Source organism: Diadema antillarum, unplaced genomic scaffold (assembly GCF_040938485.1).
Source record: "Diadema antillarum isolate AM-2024a unplaced genomic scaffold, OU_Dant_1.0 seq00000364_RagTag, whole genome shotgun sequence".
Taxonomy (NCBI): domain Eukaryota; kingdom Metazoa; phylum Echinodermata; class Echinoidea; order Diadematoida; family Diadematidae; genus Diadema; species Diadema antillarum.
This window is the reverse complement of record NW_027271365.1, coordinates 308755-327656: the sequence shown is the minus strand read 5'-3', so window position 1 is coordinate 327656 and position 18902 is coordinate 308755.

The following is an 18902-nucleotide window of genomic DNA, read 5'->3' as shown; positions in this document are numbered from 1 at the left end:
CTGCCTTCCAGTCATTGCCCTGGCCTGTGGCAATAACACCTGAAGCTACCATCTGAAATTCAAAAAATGCTGCCGACGGGGTGGATATCGTCGCATTCCTTCCATCCCCACCAGGCTTTCAGTCAATTCAACCAGAGAATATGCATTTGTGATGGGATTCACTTTGCTCAGTGCGTGCAGACGGTTTTATGCTTTTGCAGTCACCGTGGCATATTGATGATTTACATAAGTGTTTACGCAGATTATTTTCGACACTGCATGTCATTTCCCATCGAGTCCAGTGGTAATTTTGCTGCAAAAATTCTCATTATGTCCTCACTGCATTATCAACTCTAAATGTGACTTGAGTAGCCCACATTCAAGAAGGGCTAGATGAAAGTGTTTAAATCTGTTAATCTGCACAAATTACAGAGAAATATAAAAAAAAAAACTGCCTCTTTCAGAGACATTATGAAACATGATCTTTTAAGAGGTGCTGCCAGTTTGAGGATCAGTTATGAAGTCAATGAATTTGAGACCTTTGGCAATTTTGCAACTGAAATAAACAATGGTGTATGACCAAAATAAGACTCAAATGTAAGAGAAGCATTCATCCAGTAGAAGTGCAGTCATTTAATCCATGACTACTAGTAACAGAAACCAGATTTGCCACGTAGTAACCTAATGGGAATCTCTGTATTTCTACAGAAATCTTTTGATCGTTACCATTTCTGCATTGTCAAGGACAAATTCATGCTAGGTGAGTTATTAAAAAAAGGATGTTGATATAATGGTATTCAGAAAGCAACTTAATGTTTTCAGTTGCTCTGAATTTTCTTTGACATGCCATTTAACAGCTACTCTTGGTAGTGGTGGCATGTGTGAATTGAAAGGGAGCAAGCAATTCTGCACTCTGTTTGGCTGACAAGAATTGTACCTGCCATCGAAAAGATTATTGATATAGCAAAATTTTACAATGCTGCCACCTGTTAAATTGTGAACACAATATCCATGGATGATCGGAGACCATTCGGATGGAAAGAAAAAGGCAGAAATCTGCACCAATAGGAATGTACAAGAGACTGACTTGGTATTCTCATTTGATTTGGAAGGAAAGGCATAGACTATTTGGCTTCCTTTGGGCTGCCTGGTTGTGATGATTTGACTTTGGTGTGTGTGATGTTTTTAGGAGCAAGGTACTTCCACCTTCTTCTTGTCACTGCTCAAATACCTTGAAAGCAGGAAACATCAGCTATACTTTGTGTGGCTGTTTTATCTTTTTCCCAACAGATGCATCATACATTTCAATTTATATCCTCCTCTAGCCCACTTTAACCATGTTTTTCTTCTTCCTTCCAGTTTGGTATTCTAATCAAGGTGTTTGTGGTGGAGGTCAAATTTTGGCTTGTTTATGATGAAATTGCCAATACTGTCTCTTTGCAGACAGAATTTATTCCCACGTGACAATTGTCAGTTGATTGCTTTGAACAAATTCGATGAATTTTACTCTGGAGGATGCAGTTTTGTAGTTACATGGCAGAGATCAATTTTCAAAAGGTAAACTGTGTATATGGATATAACAATGGAAATGAACATGTCATAGTGCAAATAACATAGTTCACTGAAATTGCAAATGAATTTCATGTTAAAATTTAATCAAGATGAAAGATCAAAGAGGAGAGCTTTTACGTAAACCAGATGCAGAGTTTTGTACTTACTTGGACTGCAGGTATAGTTGAAATTCTGGTCAATTTATACATCACTTGATGTCTACATGTACAGGATTTTTTATCAGTCACTGCACATTTTTAAAAGATTCCATGTAAAGAAATAAGAGTTTCAAGGGACTCAATGTAAACTTTGACTTGCAAGTAATAATTTTTCAATTGTCTTCATATCATTTTTCTCTTCTTTCTCTTCCTCCTTGCAAACTCTTTAAAAAATGTGCCTTCTCTAGTAAATAATACAATGTGGTGCTTGAATTTATATCTGTGAATCAAAAGGAATATGAAAAACAATTGTTTTTGAGATATTTATGAAAATTAATATATGCAGTGTATTTCATATTTCCAGAATGGCCAACTCAGACACATGATGAATTTATCACTGCAATGATTCATCCTTAGAAGTATTTGGTACTGTTATATACTGCAGTGAGAAATGCTGTTAGTATGATTTTAGGTTGTCTTGATAGCCTGTGTAGTAAAAGTACCCAGTAATGACACATGCAATGTAAATGCCAAAAGAGCACACAGTGTTTCAGTGTTTGAGAACACTGACTGAATTTCAGCAACGTAGATTCACATGCTTTCCTGTTTCTATGACAGTGGACACATGTAGTTGCATGCATATGTGTCTTCGTGGTGTAGACAAGTTTGCTTTCCTGGTTTGAAATTATTTTGATTTTGAGAAAGGAATACTTGATATTATTATTTTAGTGAGGGCTGTGTTCATTGAAACATGCTTGCTGTTGTAGTTACAGCAAGGGAGTTAATTTTCTTGTAGATTTCAGCCAAAATTTGTCTACAGAGTTTGATATGTGCAATTTGAATTTTACATGTCTTCATCTCATTCAAAAAATTGTGCATTTCAGTATCTGAGTGTGTCTTTGTTCATTTTTCCTTTTTTTTTTCTTGAATGATTTCTCCTAGAAATGGTTTGTCTTTGCTGGTGCTGATGTAATAAGGTTAACAAGTTAATTTTATATCTACACTGTTAATGTGCGTGGCTTGTCATGTTTCAGAGTGTTTGTTCATGCTGAGAGTTTTTCTGTGGTGTGTTATTATAGGGAACATGGTTTTTTAGCAAAGGATTTGGCACAGGTTAAAAGTTACTGTATTCCTGGTTTAGGGGCTGGGGAGTATGAATCTCTTCTACATTTCAATCATAAGCTTCATGTGGATGGTAATGATTTGTTTCATTTGTGCTCCTGTTGTTCAGCTTGAATATAAACTCGAAATCATTGAGAACAAGCTGTTGAGCATTACCAAAGTACGAACTTGTGGTGTGTAGTCAAGTTGTGCAAGGAAATTTCAAATTGGTTTGGTAGGGGGACAAAATTAACTACACTGTATAATGTTTATCACTTTTGGAATGTTTACTTCCTAGGTACATTGTGTATTAGTTATCACACCTATATTTCTTGTAATACATGTTCTGTTACTGGAAACAACATGATGTTATTTCCTGGTATGAGCAAAGAAGTGCAATTTCTTAAAATATTCATAAATAGCCATTATGCATGCACTCTCTTTGGTATGCAGCATCCTTCAACATCTGTGTGAAAATTTTTTGTAGAGCTACAGATTGAATGTTGATAGTGTAATGACATTTTGTAGAAGATGATGGTAGCCTAGTGTTTTCAGCAATATTGTTACTGTCGACTCAGCAACTATGCCACTGGGACCAAGACTAACTTTGAAGGTGCCTTGAACCACAAAATAAATGGCATTGTACAGTATCCGTGTGTCTATGGCAATCAGTGCAAGTTTTTCACCTTTGTATATTCTATTAAAATGTGATTCCACAGACTGCACTGTAGAAAGGAAGGTCCCATAGATTAAAATTTTGACACAGACTTGTTTTGTGTGGAGCCGTATGTAATGAATAGAATTAAGTAGACTTGTGTGCCAGGAGTCTTCACATAATCTTTCAGTGCTGCATTGATTGTGTTTCAAACCAACGGCATGTGAACAGCTGTTTATCTGTGATTTGTCGGAAGCCAGGTTTTGAAGCTTTTGGACATCCATTCTACATCTGTGTGCATGAGTTGTTCTCCTGGCACAAGTAGGAACAAAAAGGAGTGATTGCAGATTCAAGACTTTTTATATGACATACATTATGCACCGATTGCTCTCTTGGTGAGATTCTTTCACCTTTTTAACTTGGTCAACACACACACACAAAAAAAAAAGAACAGAAGAGGGGAAAATTCAAGCATTTTTTGCAAGATTCGGTCCCTCCGAGTTACCACTGTTGGGCATCATACTGCACTTGACCCACTTACAGTCAACAGTGTAGATGTTAACCTGCTTTTATGTATTCATGATCATGTTTTGCTTTCTGTATATTTTGGAGAAAAGACATTGCAATGAGTTTGTTCATTTTTGTTCTTCTTAAAAGAATTGTGTCAATATGCTGTCATTGTTTCTCTTCAAGAGATCATTTCTTTTTTTTTTAAAGGAACACATCAAGTCATCCTCTTTGTGAGCCTTCCTAGAAGTGCATTGACCTTTTGGTTTGCTTTTCTTTGTATGTGTTGTTGCTCTTTTGTTTTTTAATTTGCAAAGATACCAAGGTCATTGTTGTAGCGGTCACGCCATAGAAATTTAGAAGAGGGTCCCATCACCTGATAAGAATTGAATAGAAAAATAAACGTTTCTCTCTGGTGGAGAATAGGCAGATCTAAACAAGAGTGAACAAAAAACGAAATGTAGATAGCTCACCAAGTGTGTGTCAAAGGTTTTCAGAATGCTGAGGCTGAATGAAAAGTTGGGAAAAACAAACATTAGGGATTGGTTACCCTTCCTTTTACCAATGGAAACAAATGCAACCCTCAAAACAAAACAAAAATGTCCAGTTCTTGCTCCTGTATTGCAGAAGAAATGTTAACTGTATGTATGTCATTTCAGTGCACAATGGGTCACTGAATGGAGGTTTATCAATTTTGCATTCAATTAAATATTTTGATTATACAAAAGCCCCTGCATAATTGAAGATGAGAGAAGTCTGGATGGGTTTAGGTCTCGTGAGCAGTGCTTGAAAATGTTTTTCCTGGTAGATGTGATATTTCAACAAGGGATTACATGTGAAAACTGTAATGACAACTACAGTAATTCATACTTTGCCATTTTAGTGCAAAACCAAAGAAATATCATATGATAATAAAGATATGGGCTTTGAAAGTGGTATTTAGATCTGTTTTGTTGAAAGAACACATGCATAGACACAAACTAGGACCACTTCAAATGAGTTTCCTCTCTTGGTTTTGAATGTCGAAAACCATAGTTGGACAGTAGCAAAAGTAATAATTTTCTTCTTTTTTTTTTTCTCATGTGATGCGGTACCATATAAATGTTGAATAATGAAATAGCAGATCAAAGAAATAAGAACACGCTAGTAATCCAATTACGATTCTGTAAAATATTATAAATCCATTTGAAGCAGATGGACATTCAGATGTTATGAGCTAATGTTTTTCTTGTTGGTTTGCATATTATTACACTTGTATGGATATACTTTTCATGTTTGGAGAACATTGCTCAAGCTGGAAATGCTGGGGACATCTAGATAACGGCCATGCTATGATAATGTATTTTCTGTTGATGAGTTGATTTGACGATTTCTCGTTTGTTGTTCTACAAGTGCTTTTAAAGTTGACACCGTTATTTGTATCCTCCTCTGACTTTGCAATGACTGGCTGTTTCAGATAAATGTAGACCCACTTATCAAAATGAGACAGATCTTATAGCTGCTGAAGTTAGATTTGAAAACATACATTGTACTTTGAAATTCTGCTCATTTTTGAAATGTGTAGACAATGTTGAAAAAATTTTTGAAATAAGGCAGATGTGTATGTTTTGTAATATTGAAATAAAATGCTTATAAAGTAAACTTGAATTATGTTGTCTTGGATTGATGGTAATCGTCTTTTCTACATCCATTTAAAGCATGATCACCTTTTGTAATTGAAAGATAACTAAACTATATACATATCTATCTATCACCTCGACCTATTATATAAGTGACCTTCAAAATCATAGAAAATGCCATTGCCTTGATATTGATACACGCAATAGATCAATGCTTTAAGACATAACTATATAATACTTGCTCTTTCACAAAACAAAGGCGTTCATTGGTGGTGCTCGATTACATGGGTAATTTATAAGCATTTCTATAGTTTACCATGAGATGATTTTAGTTGACAATTTCCTTGAATTTATGTCCGTCAAAATCATGAAAAAAAATCAAACTTGTATTGAAGGTATACTAGACCATCAAGGTCATTGTCAACCAAATTTATTTTGCTGTAATACACTGTATACATGTACTAGCATCTGATTTATAAATGCTCACAAACAAAGCTTTTTGAATTAAACAATCTTGGGATCAAAATAAAGTTAGATTGATTACTTTTCTGTTTTTATAGTACATGTAATTAAAAAAGTTCAATGTTACTAATTATGAACAACAGCTTATGTCACCTTCAAAACGTAAAGTTTGAACACTTTTAGTGTTTAAAGGAAACAAAACAGTACCTGGAAAACATAACAGCTTTAAATTTTGATGTTGATACATGTTTATCACAACAACAAAAAATAAAGGAATGAAGTAAAGAATTTAAAATGCTGGCTCTGACAAAAACAACAACGGCAACAACAACAACTATGGGGAGAGCAAGTACACTAAAAAATGTCTGATTTCAAGCACGCATAGTGCCCGCCGCATCTGAGGAAAAAAAAAAGTTCGTTAAGATCCCCAAGATAGTCACTGTTAATGGAAAACGAATATTACACAAATAATGAATGTTTACGAGTACAATGTGCGCCTCGTTGAATGGGTCATTTCATCTTTCACCTCATGAAATATTCTGTCCATTGCACGAATGAAAAACATTTATTATTTGTTTTATATAACGCCTAGAATAGATCCTTGTCATTTGGTTTTATTGATTTATAAACCAGAGAGAATCTGAGATCGCGAGAGTGCTTACTGAGCGCTTTCGCATACACACACTGCAAACGCAAGCATTTTACACGCGTAGTATGCTGGGCTCTCAGCGAGCGTGCAATGGAGCAAATCGTATGGATCCAAAATTGCACGGCAAATGGAGCCACAATTGCACGGATGATGACGTCATAGTGAAATGGGCCGAATGATCAATGTCAAACAACCAATCAAATGACAAGGATATCTTCAGGCGTTATATAAAAGAAACTGATACACCAATTAGTGCGAACATTTTGCTTTACACCACTGATTAAAACTAGAAATGTCGCTATGGCGACTGATGCCTCCGCCTTAATGCATGATTTTCCCCAATAGGTGTATAGTACAATGTCTTCACAATGTGTGATGACAGTTTCACATAGCTGGCAAAATATTGAAATGACAGGTTTGTCAGAAATATCTTGAATGTTCACTTTCCTTGAACTGGGTTTGCTATAATTGTCTAAGAGTGCAGGTACGCATATTTAGGGAATTGAGAATTTTTACTCGACTTCTGACGGACCCTTTTATAAGTTTATGCATTGAGTAATTTCTAAGGTATGAAAAAAGAGTGTAATTACAGTACAAAATAGATTTGATTTTTTTTTTGGGGGGGGGCATTGAAACCTGGCCTTTGACCTTTAACCTTTGACCTTTGACCTTCTGGCTGGAAATTTCCCGGAAAATCTCCATTAGGTAATGCATGTATATATTAGGTTTTAAAACTAATAATGCAAGCATTGCATATACTAGTATATGAGGGAAATAGTAAAATCGTGAGGAGTTGACCTTGACCTTTGACCCCCTGACTTTTGACCCACGACCCCTAAATTCCCTAGATAATCCCTGCCAGTCAGTACATGCGTATGTACCAAGTTCAATGAAGATACATTGAACCATTTGCGAGAAAAGTGATATTGCAACATTTTCACCTAACCTTCGACCTTTTGACCTTTGACCTTATGACATGAAACTCTCTCTGGAGAATCTTTACGCAGTAGTACATGTCTACACTAAGTTTCAAGAAAATACCTTTGGGCATTGCATAGATATGGGGAAATAGCAACATTTTTAGCATTTGACCTTGACCTTTTGACCTTTGACCTCTTGCAAATGTCACTGAAATCTACTCAACTAATTGTCCATCATACATCATCCTTGGACCAAGTTTAGTGAAAGCTGCTTCATCTAATTTTGAGTTATCACGTAAACAGATAAGTTTTAGGATTTGACCTTGATCTTTGACCTTTGACCTCTGTCCGATTTCACTAAAAAACTTTTCAAGTAATTGCCCCATCATACATCATCCTCCGACAAAGTTTGGTGAAATTTACTTAAACCAGTCTTGAGTTATCGCGTAAACGGATACAATTTCATGATTTGACCTTGACCTTTGACCTTTGACCCTAGCCCGATTTCACCCAAAATCTTATCAAATAATTGCCCCATCATACTTTATACTTGGACCAAGTTTGGTAAAATTTCAGTCAATATTACTCAAGTTATCGCGTAAACGAAAGCGGACGGACGTACGTACGGACGGACGGACGGACGTACGGAAGGACGGACGGACAACCCGAAAACATAATGCCTCCGGCACCACTTCGTGGCGGAGGCATAAAAAAAATGTCATATTATATGAAGGGCTTACAGCGCGTCCCAGAAAAAAAAAAAAAAAAGAAACCGGATTTCAATGCAACTTTCTGGTATGACGAATAATAGATTTATGAGATTCAGGCCCTACATGAATGGAAAGATATGCTTCTCTTCATCCATTTGATGCACAACTTATAATGTTCAAAAGTCATGCATGACTTAAAGAGTTAGAACTCAGTTTAAAATACGTGGCTTAAAGGGGAATTATAGTGCAGATGAAAGTTGACTGAAAAGAAGGAATAAAAATTTCTAGCAAAAACGATGAAAATTTGATCAAAACTGGATGAAAAATTTAAAAATTGACATTTTGAAGTTTCGCTAATTTTTCAGGAAAAAAATTCGTGAGCATTCAATAGCAATAAGCAAAAAGTGAAGAGATCATGCCATTCCCTTACAATTTGCCATTCATATAGGTTGTACATAGGCCTAAATTTTCAAATTTCAAGTTTTTAATTCAAACGCAGGTTCGTTTGGGGTCTCAAATCCTTTTTCTAACTGATCATTATTTAAGTTATTAAACCATGACAATAACATCATGTTCTACATTGAATTTTCTTCATTTTTTTTTTTTTTGGGGGGGGGGTGTTCACTTAACGACAATTAAAAATTGAGAAGCAATGACATCATCAACTCGTTCATTTGAATTATCATATCAAAGTTCTGTACAGTGCGAGAATAATTTTGCAAAAATTCGTGAAACTTTCAAATGTCATAACTTCCCTACTTGTTTTCCTAATTTGATCAAATTTTCAGTGTTATACTTGAAAGATTTCAAACTTTATTATCAGACTAACTTAGGCCTATAAATAGACTGGAATTCGTCTCTAAAATCAACGTTCCCACGAATTCTCTGAGTTTATACCCATAGGATGGCGAAGGTTAAATAGGCCTGAACGTGTGCGGTCTTGCGCCGGCGTGCGATGTAGCATGGCGAGCTGCATGATTGCGAGTTGGCGCGACCGAGCCCGGGGGGGGGGGGGGGGGGGGGATCCAGATCGTATAGCCTCAGCTTTGATGCCGCGAGCTACCGTTCCATGAAAGTTGTCAGTCTCTGTCAATCACCATAGTAACAGTCAGTGACCAGAGCATCTCAGCCAATCAAAACCAAGGATTTTGCTGAAGTTGCCAGAGACTGAAAACTTGTCAGCGCTGACTACTAGTAAATTGATGAAACACCCTCTTGGTGCGACCGTTGGGCGCCTATGTGCTGTGCGACCTCACCGCCGCACTCCTAGCTAGCTAGCAGGTGATCGCTCGCTCCAGCTCGCTCGATCGCAGGCGCAGATCGCACAGGTGGCACCAACGCATATATAGCATTGGGTTTCAAAAATCAAAGGCACTACACGACGCTGCAATTAATTACGATTACTAGTAGGCTAGCGCCTATGGCCTATTATTGGCTATATAGGACAATATTATATGAATTATTTCACACCTCATAATCCATGGCCGGCGCCACGTTTTCAAAAGTAGGGTGGGGGGGGGGGGAGCCCACTTCCGAGTTTTATCAACTATAAAGCAAAGAAGAAGAAGAAAAAAAATGCCTTCAGCGCAACTTGTGGTGCCACTTCTGGGTTTATTCAGCTGACAAGCAAAGCCCCCCCCCCCCCCAAAAAAAAAAAAAAAAAAAAACAAAACAAAAACAAAAACAAAAACAAACAAACAAACAAACAAACAAACAAACAAACAAACAACAACAACAACACACACACACACACACACACCAAAAAAAAAAAAAAAACAGGTCTTGCCACGCTCACACTTCAAGGTTTAATTATAAGTCTATTGCCACTTCCAGGGTAGCAAAAAAAAAAAAAAAACCCAACAAAACAAAAATAAAAGTGCGGGGGGGGGGGGGGTGCTCAAAGTTGTGACACCCCAAAGAGGTTCTTATACCCACATCTCACTAGACGGTGATTCCGCTATAATACTATCATCAAAAATCGACAAAGCGCGGCGGATTGTGGCTTGATCGCATTAATCTTCTCCATCGTATCTTGAGCGGTTCAGAAGTGCGGAGGATCGCCACCATCGCCATGGTCGGCGACCTCGCTACGGAAGTTTTGAACATTTCCTAAACTTCCGTAGCGAAGTCGCGACCGATCGCCGTGGTTTCAGAGCGTATCACCATCGCCTCACGAGCGCATTAAAAGCGCCACATTCGTAGCTTTGACGGGGTAGCATCGCGCAAAGCGTAAACTCAAGCGCATCAAAAGCGGCTTCCATCGCACATGAAAATTTCCACTTGTACAGTATTAGGCCCTATCGTAACAGGAACCAACCATGAACGATAGAAAGTGTTGCACAGACCAGGAAGGTGGACATGGAGAAAAACGTATAAAATTCATTTTTTCCAAGTACACTCGGTACGAATCTGCTCTGTTTATTAAATTGTTTGTTTGTCATATACCATTGCAAGACAATGAAAACAATTAAGTTGTAATCTTTTCAAATATGTCTTCATAAAATTGTCTCATTGTAGGATACGATTTGTGGTTGTTCGTAAGCCGGTTCTTTAATAATCATTATACACGTTTTACCCTTTTAATTGAATGGATGACGTAAATCCATAGTGCAATTTCACATCAGGTTCAAACTGGTGTGTTCTAGAATGCTAAGATGTTGTTCGTTAGAGAAATTGCTGTAAGGTTGTTTACGTTGCGTAGGCAAAGTAGCTGTCCCTTTTAAAATTTGTTCGGTTTTTCTCCTCCTATTTAGACTTTTTTTAGAAGTAGGTCACTTCCGTTGACCTTTTTGTTCTATTTATAGTGACCAATCAGAATTGAGTATTTGTATGGCGTGATGTTGTTTACTTCTTATTCATATTTATAGTAACCAATCAGCGTCCAGTATTTATGGCCTGTTTTTTGTTTCTATTTATAGTAACATATGCGCGTATTATCGTAGTCGTACGATGTTGTTTATTTCTTATTTCTATTTATAGTAACCAATCATTTGTTTCTATTTCTGTCGTGATTATCGCGTGATGTTTTTCTTTGTTTTCATTGGTTGAGTATTCATGGATCTCTATCTTGTTTACTTGGTGGCCCTGAAAAGGGCCTTTTGGGGTCAACCGACTGATTGTCTTGTGTGACCTTGTAGGTGTTGACCTACTTTTTGATGATCGTTGTTCCAGATCTCAGTTGAGTTTTGTAGAAGCGTGGTCGCAGTGTTGCAAGCCGTCGGAGTCGTCGTCTCCGTTGTCGGCGTTTCTTCTGTTTGCGTTGTTGTTTCTGCTCTTCCTTTCGTTCGACTGCTTGTTGTTGTCGTTGCTTGCGAAGTTCCATGCCTATTGGCGCGACGATGCTGCCGTGCCATTCTCTTGCTTGGAGTCGTTGTGCTTGAGTTGGCAGGATGACGCAGAGGCAATCATCTTCTTCCAGTGGCGATAATAGTACGCATTGTACAGAGCCTTTGCTCTCCATACTTCTACGTACATCGGCCAGTCGCACTTCCATCCGAACGTGCGCGCACGTAGGTGACTCCGCCATCCCAGATGTCGTAATACAGTGTAGTAGGTCATGTCTTCCCACCATTGGATCAGTAGCTTGTTCATCCATGCTTCGACGTCGGTGTTGAGGTCGTACGGGTTGGTCTCTTCGATCGTTTTTACGATCTGATATGGAACATTCGTTGCGAATTATTTCCAGAAGAGTGGGAGTATGGAAATTGGGTTGTTTGCCCAATTTTCCATACACTTGGGGCCCGTTGCATAAAACTCCAACCGGATTTTTTTTTTTCCGGTTGAAATCACAAAATTCCGGTTGCAAGCTCCCAACCAGAGTTTTTATGCAACGGATTTTACATTCTTAAGTTAGCAACCTTAAAAAATTCAGGTTGGGCAAATCCCAATCTAAATTTTTTAAGGTTGCTAAAAAAGTTTTATGCAACGTTTTTTAGGAGCAATGACAGAGCAATCGAGAATCAGCCGTGTTGAGTGGAATGATGTCGAATGATCTGGAAATTGTGTGTTGTGCCTTACTGTTTTTGAGCACGTGACCATGTAAATTTTTAGAGAAGGCCAAGGGAGCAGCTTTATGAAACACCCCCCTAGCTGCACGTGTGGCCTGTAATCGAGATTCTTATCACTGATTGGTCATATCATGATTGTGAAATTAGCCTATTAGGGCCGAGTTGGCCTTTTCTTGAGACTGAGTTAACCTGGATCCATTTTCGATCTCAAAATACATTGTACTCCGAAACAATTCGTCATCCCGGCAAATCGCGTCAGCCAGAAGTCTTGGTAGACTCTTTCGATATATTATTGCAAGCAAATATGAAATCTTTTGTGACATAATCTGGGAATTAACGACAGTCGGTGACAGTTAATTGAGTTCGAGAGGCCGGCCGGCCGGCCGGAACGCGTTTTTTTTAAAGACGGCACAGATTGGGGCATGGCGCGTGTTAAACCTATGGGAAAAACGTTGGGTTAGGGTTTTTGGTTATGGTTAGGGTTAGGGTTAGGGTTAGGGTTGGGGTTAGGGTTAGGGTTAGGGTTAGGGTTAGGGTTTGATGGTTAGGGTTAGGATTAGGATTAGGGTTAGGTTTAGGGATAGGGTCCCCGATAGATTTTTAGTTTCCCCAATCTGTGCCGTCTAAAAAAAACACGCGGCCGGAACACGCGCCATGCCCCAATCTGTGCCGTCTTAAAAAAAAACGCGGTCGGCTGGCATGGCGAGCTGTGATCGATAGCGCCGGATGAACGAGCGAAAAATGGCAACGACAACCAAGCAGAAGGTACGGTAAGGAAACATTGAAATTAATATTTCGTGGTCAAATGTTATTTTCAGTGCATAAATTTCATCTTAGAATGACAGGTTTATTGTTATTTCCATGGCTGACGCCATTCCGAGTCTGTTCTAGCACTAGTAGCAGTCATATTAAGTAAGCAGTGCCCAACGTTTCCTATACTTTGCTCGTCGCAACAATCATGTTTTGCCTAGTCCCACATGTAGATCTGTCTACATCTACTACTGATAAGGTATTCAAATCCACATCTAGTTAGGCCTACGTCCTTGCTTCGTTCATGCTCGCAGATTTACGACTGTACAGTTTGTCATAGACCTAACGTTAGAATATATCTGAAGAGCTTGCTTCCAAAAGGCGCTAAATCCATTATTTTCCAATGGATTTGGCGCTTTTTGGTTGCAAGTTCTTCATTTGTAGATTAGTTAGAACTTGTCACTGATAAGAAAGATTTCGATTAAGTGAGCTTCGAATAATGTGTGAAATGTCAGCAATTTCGCAGACGCCGCTAGGATGTCTATATGTTACAGTTTAATTCCAGTTTGAGCCTCCTCCAGCCGGACAGACGGATTTATCTGTCTACTCTTCATCACAATCACAAGTGAGTCTGACTCTCTCTTGTCTAAACGTTAGATCTAGGAAAATTAGACTCTGTAACAAACTTAGACCTAGTACTGTTCAATTCAAGTGCAGTCTACAGTGCAGTAGCTCCATACTTATTGTCCTAGATTTGTAGTTAGCTAACGATAAGTAGTACCGTCAGTACGATATGCTACGATTTGACTAGACCCTAGTTAGTAAGTCTACATTAGTCGAGAACTAGATTTACAGTATGGCAACGTAGCATGCTGATTCCATTACAGTGTGTATAGACCTCTATATCTTTGTCCGAGTTTGTTTTCGGTGTCTGGATTAAAGTACTCGGTATCCATGGTTATTTACTAGACCCTTTCTAGACCCTATAGTACGGACATTATCTCAAGTTCCACTACTGTTATGTAGTAACAAGCCATCCATAATTCGACTACACCGAAGTTAATTCATAACACCGGTGGCGGTAGTCTATTTTCAATCTCTGTATGCATCCCTCCATGTGTAGGTTATTTCAGGTAAGATAGCGCAGGCAGCAGGGCAGTGTATGCCGTGAAGATATAGAGCGAGGTGTTTACAGTAACCGTGTGCAAGTCATAGAGATGTATACTAAGAACACTAGAGGGCGGACTCCGTAAAATCCCTGTGACCGATAGAAGGAGGCGTTCGCCATTTTGGTCCGGGCAAATTTCGACTAGCGACCGTACCGATAACGTGTAGCGCTACGGAGCATGCAGGGAGATCGACGACGGGATGCAACGGCAGTAGGCTGGCATCTATGCCAAGGTCTCCATCGGAGTTTGGAAATCGAAAAATGTTCTTAAATTCGCAAATTCTACTTAAAGTAGCATAGATCTATGTTGCAAAATGCCTGGTTCATGTGCTGCTTTTGGATGTAGAAACAGGAGAAAAGAAGGGGAGCGGAGATTCCTTTCACAAGTAACTAAAATTACATTTATAGTGTGTGTTAAACAGATTGATTCAAGGCAAAAAAAAGAAGGAAAAAGAAAAGAAAAGGTCTTGCAAAATTCGTCAGGGGCACTCCGCCCTCCCTCAGCTATTCTCGATCTATTGCTACTATAATATAGATAGCTAATACAGTACATAACTATATGCAAGGTCGGCGGAACGGGGGAGGGGGCATTTGCCCCATTTAAAAAAAAAACAAAAACAAAAACTCCCCTTTTTAAGTTAAAAAAGTGCTCATTTCTAAGTGTCCTATTTGGCCCTTGAGCCCCCCCCCCCCAAAAAAAAAAAAAAAAAAAAAAAAAAATCGTTCCTCCACCCTTTGCTATACCAGCAGTTAATTTCACTAAGATAGTGTGAGAAAAGCTCAGAATACGTAATATATGCCTGGTGACAGGACATATGCTCCGGCATTGATATCTTTCTGAAAGTAGAATTACCATCATGGGTCTGATTGGGCTTTTGGTTCTTGTAAGAAAGGCAGGGTGAGGATTAGGATTAGGGTCACCGTGGGTGTTATGATTTGGGTTAGGGTTTATGTAAGCTTCAACATTAGCATTTCGAGCTTGAACATCAATATGTCATGGAACCAATATGCCTACACGTACTTATAAAAATGATTTATTTCATTTCCACCACCACCAGAAAAAAAAAAAGAAATACAATGAAACACTCGTATACACAGATAGGACTATAGAATGCAGTCCCCTCATACAGTATACTGTATCACAAGGGGCATCCGGCAGTCTAGAGACCAAGAGAACCCTTTGTATTGCATGGACCATGGTCGTGTTGGTCGGCTTGAAAGTATTACCTCGTTGAGAATAAAGTAATTTTTTTTAATTTTCATTTTCTTTACCACTCATAATAAGAGATTGCTAGCAACTTAAATTTTTGAGTTGTTTCCTTCTCTCATCTCCGACCCCCTCATCTTTTTGCTGAAAGGCAATACGTGTTTGAGCGCTTGTTGTATACGTGTTCACGTGTCCACCACTACTGCGCTGCCCGGACCGATGCTTGTTTTTGCCCGGACAAAGATGGCGCGCGGCCTCTTCATCTCGGCACACGAGCACTGCGTACGCGCCACACGCAGTCCGCGCTCTAGTATATTATTAGTATACATCTCTATGGTGCAAGTCAATCAGCGTGTTTCTACAGAACCCCAAATTCCGGGTCTATCGGATTGTATCCGATAGAGGGGGCTGTAGAAACACACCAGTAACGGTTTCTTTCCGATGCAGATTCCGATACCGATTCCGCTTAACTTAACCGTCTAATGAGGTAGTTCTTTCCGAGGCGCGTGTTTTTTTTAGACGGCACAGATTGGGGAAACTAAAAATTTATCGGGGACCGCTCACCGAACTAAAGTTCGGTGGGACCGCTCCCACAACGCGAAATGGCAGCTGTGATCCCATTTGATCCTCGCGCGGCTGCCTCCCCACTGGACTACGCCCTCTTGTGGTATAATCTCTTTGGTTGGAACCAACTCAGTAAAGGAAATTTTTGATATAATAGTGACATTCAGCATGTTTCTACAGAGAATCCGATAGACCTAGCATTTGCAAGAGCGTAATCAAACAGCGTGTTTCTACAGAAAATCCGATAGACCTAGCATTTGCAAGCGCGTAATCAAACAGTGCGCTAACGCGGAACCGGGTTGTTTCTACAGAAAGCGCATAATCGGATTGAATCCGATTCTCCACCTGAATGCAGGTGTGACCGGATGTCTGGAAAATTGGCTGGTGCATTGTGGGCCTGGGTCAAGGTCAAGCATCTACTGATGATGCGGATGCGATCACCGATTGAAATGAACGAAACTGAGCACAGGGCCTGCCTAGCTAGCCTAGCCCTGGGCCGGCCGGCCCGGCCTAGTGTGGGTACAAGTTTAACCACGACCGGCTGCTGGACGAATTTGTTTTCATCTAACTTAACGTTAGGGCTCCTACTCTAACGTTAGTTCCAACGTTTATATGGATTAAAAACTAGTTTTGTTTTCTACCAATTCTTTGGTTCGTCAATTTTTCACGGAACTTAAGGTTGGATTTTTATAACTGGATTATCACATGTGACGAGACAACAGCAGTTCACAGAGACACAGCTTCTGTCGCGTCTGACTGAGTTCTGTAAGTTCTATCTATCAATTCTAACTAGTTTCTAGAGTAGAAGTAGAACCTCCTACTCAACTGTTGGGCTAGGCCCAACGTTAGGCATATTAGTCTAACATTTAACGCTAACAAGTTAAGATAAAAAATGATTAGATTAGCGCCTAGCAGTTACACGTTTTTATAGGCGTAAAGAGTCGTTGGGCCTACTGCGACTGGATCTTACTACTACTACAACTACAAGTTCTAGCTCTATTAAATGTTAGACTATTCATGTTAGTGATTTCCACATTTCTAACGTTACTTGTCATTAGGACACTAACAGTTACTTTTACTAACGTTTCTAAAGGGGCCCTGAAATCCAATTTTATTTGAAAACATCACTTTTGGGAATTAATAAGGGTGGTTCTAAGAAACGTTCCATATTATGGGCTCTATTTTGATTATATTGACTAGAAATGGCTTAAAGTCAATCTAGAAGTTGAACTAGTTTGGAAGGTGTTTTTTTTTTTTATAGTTTTGTTAAATATTTCAGTAGACGTACTTTACTACTGCATTACATACTGTCTTTACCAATGACTGACAGATGAGGAATAATATTGATTAGAAATGTCTTAAAGTAGATCTAACGTTAGAACTTGTAACGTGTTAGTTTGGAAGGTGTTTTTTTTTTTGTGGGCGTTCCCAAGTAGAGTCTAACGTTAATCTGGAGAATAAAAAGAAAAAGTCGTTAAAAATAAATAGAAGGTCTACTAGAATGTTTCTAACGTTAGAATCCGTTTCACCACAAAAGTGGTATTGAGAACTTGAGGGTATTTCAAATCAACACAAATCAACATGCATTTGAATTTCAGGGCCCCTTTAAATTAGGCCCTAGACCTAGAGAACCACTCTAACTTAACAAGTTAAAACGTTCAGTATAGTCTATTAACTGTTAGAGTCTTAAACACAAACGGCCTAACGTTACATCTAAAAGGATCGACTGTGTGTCATTGGATTTATAAGTAACGTTAGAACAAAGGCCTATAGTATTAAACGTGAGGGCTAACGTTGACTGCTTGTGTTAACTGTGCTAACATTAGACCTCTTTCTTCGGGCAGGTAGGATTTAATTCGGGTAGAAACTCGGGTTTATGGAACATTAAAGAACTGTTAGTTATATTCCAAGTCAACATTAGATTTTAGAACAGAAGTAGCTGTTGTTAGGATGCCTAACAAAACAGTTACCGGCTAACGTTAGATAGCGTTGATTCTAACGTACGGTAAAGTTTGTTAGGTAGGCACCTTGCCTCTAAATCTAACGTTAACTAGGTCTAACAGTTAGACATATTCTAACGTTACACCCCAAATGGACTCACTTTTTCCACTTTTGGATTGACAAAATGTGCTTCAATTATGTTTTGATACTCAGTAAATGAATGTTTGAATTTCCTTTCATTTTCGGACTAACGAAACGTATTTTTATAGGCCCTACCAAGATCCATATTTCTATTTGATTCTTTGTCGGATTAACAAATTAGACCCTAGTAACGAACCTTTAGAATAACGACAAAAAGTTCGTAAAACAAACCCTTTTAACGTTAGTTTGCTAATGCTAGACTTTAGAGTTTGTCTTTTCCGAACTAAAAAGTATTAGGCCTAACATTTCTTGTTAGAGAATATCTATTTTTAATAGACCCCTACTAGATTCTATGTGCATCTCACACGTATTGTTAGCGCTAGTTAGTATAGTATTGTCAATTAGAATGCAACAAGTTAGCCGAACTCGTAGATCTATAGCCATAGGTTCTAGTAGCTCGAATCTAACGTTAAAAAGTAATAGGCCTAACGCTAACTATATGAGAACGGTTACTAGATCTAGTGTTAGTTGCCTTGGTTTTAAAATTACAGCACAACTGTGTAAAAATAACACCCCTGCCCCTGTTCGTGTGTCTTTTCTTTATGTTAAAATTCAGAGTATTTTCTTTACAAGTTTGTCAAATCTGAGGCAAATTGTGACTAGTAACGTTAGAACCTGATACTCGGACGTTTTGGAGACACCCAACTATTCAACGTTAGATAAAATAGCTGCAACATGCATGCACATAAAAGTCATGGCCACATATACGTCTTGTAGTACATTACCGTACACGTGTATGTCAAACTGGTGATT